We start from the raw sequence: 6,886 nt of genomic DNA, 5'->3' as shown, positions 1-6,886 counted from the left end.
TTGGTAGCCTTTCCCTTCTCCAGGGGAACTTCCCAACCCAGGGATCGAACCCAGGTCTCCCACATTTCAGGCGGATTCTTTACCAGCTGAGCCACAAGGCACAAATCCTTTACAAGACTACTCCTGATCCACTCATGCCACCAAACAGGCTCTAAGTGGCAAATTCCCCCACGTGACACTTCCAGTATTGAGCCCTGTCCCACTGGCCTTGCCTAGCAGCCCTGTGGAGGGGCAGAGGGACACATGTTGGATATTTATTCGTAGGAAGCCCACAAATTTTGTGCCCCTTGTTACAATGAACCCAGATTCCTGTTGAGTGTATTATAAATCTTTATCATTTTTGAACAAGTAGCTCACATTTTCATTTTGTCCCAAGCTCTAAATTATGTAGCTGGTGCTGACTCAGCCCTAACCTCTTACCTCCAGCAAAGACACCTGGAAATGGACTTCATAGTTTTTTTGGACACTTGACATAATTTTAGCTAATATCCCATTGTATTTTTCTGGCCTAACCATTCATAGGCATTATTACTGCCCTGGGAACAAAGTTTCTGGCAACAAAGAATGTCCTTGTAAGATGTTCTTTTTATTAAGAGAGGCAATATTGTCGATGAAGATTCAAACACAGGCATCATTTGAATTAGGGAATGATTATTCCCATTAAGAAGAGGTTCTTGTTTTCCGAAAAGGATTCCGTATGGAATTCTTTAAATGGTCGGCTTTCCTAATGTATTTTTAATGTGTTTCAACATATTAAAAATTACTTACACGCAGGCTTCTCAAGTCTGTGCATGGAACCAGCGTGCCCTGAGCTCCTGCTCTGGTCCGGCCCCGCAGGGCTCAGGAGGGACTGTGTCTGGCAGGGTCGGGGAAGGTGGTCCCTCTCGGAGGAGCTCTGCCTGCTGAGGGGTCACCCAAAGCAATGGAGATGCAGACAGACAGGATCCAGTAGGATGCCCTGGAGCAGTGGCAGGAATGGGAACTCCAGGCACATCCCCTTGAAGATCCTTCAAGGGGCTGAGGTTTGCAGGTGGGCAGGTGGGTGGGGACTCTGGGAAGACCCCGGGCATTGTGTCTGGGGGAGGGTCCCCAGGGGAGAGGCCTGGTTGGCAGCACAACAAGGGCCCTCCTGCTGGTCTGAGGAGCCAGGCCTAGGGAAGAGAGGAGAGAGGCCTGCCAGCCCCGGAGCCACGAGGTGGGAAGATCACTGTCCACAGGAAGGCAGGTTGGAGCTTGAGATCCCAGAGCTGCGGGTGGCAGAGAGGCACTCTAACAGCCGTCAGACAGCGGAGCATTGGACCTGGGCAGGCAGAGGCCCTGGAGGGGGCACAGGATCCACAAAGGGCACCAAAGCTGGAATGCAGGGAGACTCAGGGGCGGGAGGTGCCCTGAGAAAGGTTACCCGTCTGTAACTTGGCCACGTCCGACCCTTGCAACTCCACGGACTGTAGCCCACCAGGCTCCTCTGTCCACGAGCTTTCCCAGGCAAGAAAACTGGAGTGGGTCCTACCATTTCCTACTCCAAATCAAAGCTGGAGGGAAGGTATGGCTGAATGTGAGGCAAGTCACTTGGACCAGGTGCAGACACGAGGATCTGGGAGAGAGACCCGACCAGTCCCAGTAGGCTTCTGAGAGCTGATGCTGCTGGAAGCTTCCAGCATGGGGGCAAGAGATACTACTCGGGAGAAAGGCGAGGAGAGAAAAGTTAAATGTGAAACCGGGAGAGCCTGGCGGCAGGAGGGACAGACTGAGGCAAAGGGCTGGTGGCGGGGCATGGACCTGCTCGGGTGAGCGGGACATGGAGGCTGCTCTCAGACCCTGCAGGCCAGGAGCAGAGCCCTGGAGGGAGGGAGGTTTGTGGCCACTGATGCACTTCGGGAAGATGGGACGTGAGGCTGAGGAGGGACGGAGGTTGGAGCACAGTCCACGGTCAAGGCCAGGAAGAAGCCTGTGGTGGTGACAGTAGAAGAGACCAGCCTGGGAGCTCCCCGATGGCCCAGTGGTTAGGACTCCTCACTACTACCACGGCCTGAGTTCAATCCCTGATTGGGGAGCCAAGATTCTGAAAGCCTTGTGATGCGGCCAAAAACAAATTAAAAATAAAAATTGAAAAAAAAGAGGAAGAGACCAGTTTAAAAGCTAAGGCTCTTGCACAGCAGGGCTGCTCAGTGCCCCTCGGCCGGTGCCCGTTGTGAGTCCTGTGTGCAGGCTGCCACCCGTGTCGTCTCTGCATCCAGGGTAGCTCCTGGGGCCGCGCCCCTGTCAGCCAGGCCAGACCGCGGTTCAGCAGAAGGCCCAGCTGCAGGAACTTCTCTCTGCCCTGCTGACACTTCCCCACTGAGGCCCATCATCACCTGGGTGAGCTGGCATCACCATCTTCAGGTAAAAGGCCAGGAGGCTGGGTCACTCATCTGTAGTCACGCGGGTAAGTGGGACTGCATGCTGAGCCTGTCCAATTCAGGGCCAGCCAGGACCCTTTCCAGCACTGGGCACTTCTGCCAGCACCAGTGGGCCACTGCCCCAGGTAACACTGTCAGCCACCCCAGTGGGTCACTGACACCCTCCCACGGACCGGTACCACCCGTGGGTGAAACCTCAGTTGCCAATGGAACCCCGGCACAAAGCAACAGACACAAAGGGAAAAGAGGTTCTTTAGGACGGGTTGGCCTTGAAACTCGTGTAGGACATCCAAGCATGGACGGTTAGCAGCAGGCTCTCTGGGGATTGGAGGGATGTTGGCACGTGGCTGACCACTGAAGCCTCGGCTCCACAGAGGATCCCCAGGGAGACTGTACGGGGTGGACCCTCAGACGCCAGGGGACAAGGAGGGCCATCTCTTCACCTAGGTGGGCAGAGCCACACCTGGCCATGGCCCGTCCATCGTCAGAGACGCTGGAGGGTAGGAGCAGCGCTGTCCTCCTTGGCCCTGGGGACAGGCTGGTGGGTGGTGTCTCTTCCCTTTTCTTTGTCATTCAAAAAATAGCTGGTGGACTTCCCTGATGGTCCAGTGGTTGAAAGTCTACCTGCCAATCCACGGGGCACCAGTTCGATCCCTGGTCCAGGAAGACTCCACGTGCCACAGGGTGACGAGGCCTGAGGACCACATCGACTGAGACTGCATGCCCTAGAGGCCACGCTCTGCAAGAAGAGAAGCCGCTGCAACGAGAGGTCCCCGCTCACCCCAACTAGAGAAAGCCCCATGCACCAGTGAAGACCCAGTGCAGCCCAAAATAATTAACTACTTAAAAAAACCTCAGGGTGGCCAGAATTTGATGTAAGAAATCAGTGAACAACTATCGTATATTAACGCGTATATATGGAATCTAGAAAAATCGTACTGACGACCTATGTGCAAGGGCAGGAATAGGGATGCAGACGCAGAGAACACACTCGTGCACACAGTGGGGGGAGGAGGGGGGGGACGCATAGAGGGAGTAGCATGGACCCTGCACATTACCATATGCAAAACAGAGAGCCAGTGGGAGTTTGCTCAAACCCTGCTCTGTGAAAGCTTAGAGGCGTGGGATGGGGTGGGAGGTGGGAAGGAGGTTCACGAGGGAGGGCACCCATGTGTACCTATGGTTGATTCATGCTGATGTGTGGCGGAAACCAACAAAATATTGTAAAGCAATTATCCTCCAATTAAAAATAAGCACATTAAAAAAAAAGAAATCAACGATTTCTGTAAAAATAAAATTGAATAATACATTTTTAAAAAGTAGCTATTGTGGGTCCCACTGGGCCAGCACAGGGTGTCCCTTGGCGGTTCCTGAGCTCAGTTTCCCCATCATTAGCCAGGCAGTGAGAGAAATAAAGGGCTGGCCTGCAGGGCTGGGGAGGGGACAGCCAGTGATTTGCAGAGTGCAGGTGGGTTTGGGGGGCAGGTTGGTCTGGGAAAATAAGGCAGGATGGCTGCAGACAAGGGGAGGCTGGTGGCCGAGACCCCTTCCCCTTCATTTTACAGATGGGAGCCTGGCTTGGGGAGGAGAACAGAGCAAGGAGGGTGCAGGGACCCGCGGGGGCCCTCAAACCCAGGGTGAGCCCCCTCCATCCTCAGCCGCGTCCTGCGGTGGGAGGTACGGTGGCCTTGAGCTGGTGGAAGCTGGACGTGGCTCCACCCCACACCTCTTATGGGCAAGGACCTTGGCAGTCGCTTTCACCTCTTGAACCTCTGTGCTCTCACCTGGTCAGCAAGGCTCAGAGGCCCCTCTGGCTCCGCTGTCCTCACAGGGTCATGCGGGGATCAGACCAGATGAGGCGCCTCTTCCAGATCAAACCCATCCAGCCCTCCACTCAGGGGCTGGCTTCTGGCACACTCAGCCGGGACTAGGGGACTGGCCATGTCCTCCATTAGAGCAATCGAACAAGAGAGAATGCAAACATTTGTTCGCGAGGGAGATGGGTGTCCCTGGCAAACCAGAGCATTCTCTTCCGCTTGGAAACCACAGGTCAAGGAGACCCAGGGTGAGCCGCCCCGCGAGGTGCAGGTGTGACGCGCATTCTGTGGCCGCCAAAGAAGATGGCCTGGACACACGGCCCAGACCAAGGCCGTTCTCTAGAGGGCCTGGAACGGGGGTCGGCGTGCATCTGCTGAGGAGTGTTCTTGGCGCTGGGACTGGAGACGCACGGGGAGTGGGGCCAGCGATCTGGCTTCCTTGGGGGAAATTTGCAGAATGTGGACAGAGCCGACTTTCCTTCTGTGCGCCGAGCAGAAAGAGCTCTTGACAAGGAGGCTCCTGGTGAAGAGGCTCCTGTTCCAGTTCCCACAGCGTCCTGGGCACTGGGAGCCCTGGCCCCCAGGTGAGACCCCACCATGGCTGGGTGAGAGAAGTGCGTACAGATGCCGTGAACACGGGCGCCCGAGATGCCCTGGCTCACCTCCCAGTTCTTCTTCCCCCCTTACTGGGCATCAGGATGTGAATTCAGCGTCTGCTCCACATCTTTGAGTGCACCCCTCCCTCCCCCAAAGGGAGACGAAGCTAACATTTTGATGAGACCCTCTTAGGCAACAGGCCCCCTGCCCACTGACTTCATTTTGTAGGAGTGGACACTGGGGCTTGAAGTTTAGGAAACTCACCCAGGCTCTGGGAAGGCTGATGTTGGTGGGGTGTGGGGGGTAGGTCCAAGGGGAGGATAGGGGTGTGGGGTCAGGGGAGGCCAGATCCCGGCCCAACTCCACCGTCCACTCATTCAGAGGAGGTGTCAAACTCCCAGGATCTCAGTGCCCTTGGATGAGGGGGGAGGTTAGAAGGAAAGAATTCCAGACGCCCTACCTCACAGAATGTTGAGAGCCTTAGGCGAAAATAAGGGCTTCCCAGGTGGCTCAGTGGTAAAGAATCCATCTGTTCACGCAGGAGAAGCCAGAGATGCGGGTTTGATTTGGACGCGGGTGGGGAAGATCCCCTTGAGTAGGAAATGGCAAGCTGCTCCAGTATTCTATTTTTTTTTAATTTAATTAATGTATTTAATTTCTGGCTGTGTTGGGTCTTCATTGCTGCGTGGGCTTTTTCTGTAGTTGCAGAGCGTGGGGGCTACTCTCTAGCTGCAGTGCATGGCTTCTCTTGTTTTGGAGCAAGAGCCGTAGGTGCATGGGCTTCGGGAGTTGTGGCTCCCGGGCTCTAGAGCGCAGGCTCGGTGTTGGGGCGCACGGGTTCAGTTGCCTTGTGGCGTGTGGGATCTTCCCGGACCAGGGACTGAACCCGTGTCTCCTGTGTGGGCAGCTGAATCCTTCACCACTGAGCCATCAGGGAAGCCCTGTTCTGCGTTTTTAGGAGATGGGATACATCAGCAGCTGTCTAGCCCTGAGTCAACAACTGTGTTGAAATTCTTCTCTGGCCGCTATCAGGCAAACCTTCAGAACTTTTAAATTCACATTTTTCTTGCATACTTACCTTTCTCATTCCTCCCTGATTTACAAACCTTGAACCGTCTTCTAATTCCCCAATAAATGAGTCATTATTGCCGTTAACACCGGTTCTTGGCCTCTCTCATTGCAATAGTAATGACCCTCATTTCATCATTGGAAGTGTTATTAATAACTCATAATTCCTTAACTACTATTTCGCCAGTGACAGCTGAAAGATTTTTGACCTGTGTCCTCCGCAGAGGGTGACAAAGCTGCGCCTAGAAGCCTGTACCCTTGCCTCCCAGCCAACAGTGTTTTCCACTGGCCACAGTGGTCAGCCTCCCGGCCAGTATTTGTTGGGCATCTTCTATGGGGGAAAGCATGTCTTTATTTTTTTTTTATTAATTTTTATTGGAGTCTAGTTGACTTGCAATGTCATGTTAGTTTCAGGCATACAGCAAAGTGTATCGGTTATATGTATGCATATATCCACTCTTTTTTAGATTCTCTTCCCATATAGGTCATTACTGGGCATCTTTTGTGAGCTCAGCAGAGCTGTGATGTGGGCGGTTGGACACCAAGCTTGGACCTGGTCTAGTTTCGGTTAGAAACCATTACATATCAGCTGTACTTCCTTAGCTAAATTGTTAGATGAATTGGCCTCAGTTTCCTCATCTATATAATGGGGTTGAAGGGTGAAGGATTAAAATGAGACAACACAGAAAGCCCTTGTCTTGATGTCTTCCATTTAATATGCACTTGCTCAACAAGCCCCTCGTTATTATAACTTGAAATGCCTGTCGGGTACCTGGTGCGTGCAGCGTGCTGACAAGGACTCTCTGATTTGGACCCTATGGGCTCAGATGAGATGCGGGGAGGCAGGGTGGGTGCCGGGTAGGAAGCGAGGCACTCTGCTGCTGCTCTGGCATTCAGCGAACTGAATGGGTGGAGAATAAAAGAGGTTTGTTTTGCAAGTCCTTGAAAGTTTTCAATGAACTGTGGAAAAAAATCTGTGCTGAACATGCAAATGAATAATTGAGC

General features: G+C 53.5%; 1 pseudogene; it reads right to left on the bottom strand.

The window, feature by feature from the left end:
- Nucleotides 1–241: 241 nt before the first annotated feature.
- On the bottom strand, nt 242–362 carry LOC112446878 (uncharacterized; annotated as a pseudogene).
- Nucleotides 363–6,886: the final 6,524 nt, after the last annotated feature.

Source organism: Bos taurus, chromosome 5 (genome assembly GCF_002263795.3).
Source record: "Bos taurus isolate L1 Dominette 01449 registration number 42190680 breed Hereford chromosome 5, ARS-UCD2.0, whole genome shotgun sequence".
NCBI lineage: Eukaryota > Metazoa > Chordata > Mammalia > Artiodactyla > Bovidae > Bos > Bos taurus.
Note: the sequence above shows the minus strand (reverse complement) of the source record. Positions and strands in the feature narration are given on the sequence as shown.